The following is an 890-nucleotide window of genomic DNA, read 5'->3' as shown; positions in this document are numbered from 1 at the left end:
AGGAGGAGGGGGGAAGTGATGTCTCAAGTTGGGAGGGATGGTGATTGGACTATGTGATGGACTGATGGGTTTTAATTGGAGTTGGGTTCTTCTGGAATGCTTGAGGACTACCTGTAATGGATTTAATTGCATGAATGCAGCTTCTCTACCAATATTAAGGGAGGGGGAATGGGCAGTTGGACTGATGGGCTCCCTTATGCTTGTAGAGAATGGACACTTGGGATTCCTGCTTGGGACTAAATCAGCGTTTTTCAACTTTAGCAACATGAAGATGTATGTGCACACTTCAACCCCCAAATTCCCCAGGCATCTAAACAGTACCTTGCAGCTCTAGGATTCTATGAACAGTAGCACACAGTACATTTGGAGGCCCTCTCCTAGGTGCACTCCCACCTCATGTTTTGAAGGTGGAATTCAAAACTACCTGCAGACCCCTCTAGTTTGAGTCCACAAATGGGCGGCCCTTTGTCCAGGCTCAGGCACTTAATTGGAATTCTAGAAATGCTGAACAAGAATCAAGCTCCTAGCTCCTGAAACCAGTAAAACATTCTCCAATGGCAACGGAGAAAAGCCCTGCTGGCTCTAGTGCTATTTAAGAAAACCAAAGTTAAAGGAAACCAAGTTACAAAGTTAACAGAACTTCAGGCAGGGCTAAAATACTTCTTCTAATCTGGACCTCCCCCGGATTCCCGAAGCCCCTTGCCAGGGGTCGCGCCTTTCTGATTCGCCTTAATTTGGTCTCCCAAATTCGCTCCTCAAAGTCCTCCCCCCTCCCTCCCTCCCTCCCTCGGCACCGCAACTTGGAAGTGGCTACACCAGAACTGTATGAGAGTGTGCGGACGAAGCTGCATCGACGCCCCGCCTACCTGCCCACGCTGCTGCCGGATCGA

Source organism: Ahaetulla prasina, chromosome 4 (genome assembly GCF_028640845.1).
Source record: "Ahaetulla prasina isolate Xishuangbanna chromosome 4, ASM2864084v1, whole genome shotgun sequence".
NCBI classification, from domain to species: domain Eukaryota; kingdom Metazoa; phylum Chordata; class Lepidosauria; order Squamata; family Colubridae; genus Ahaetulla; species Ahaetulla prasina.
Note: the sequence above shows the minus strand (reverse complement) of the source record.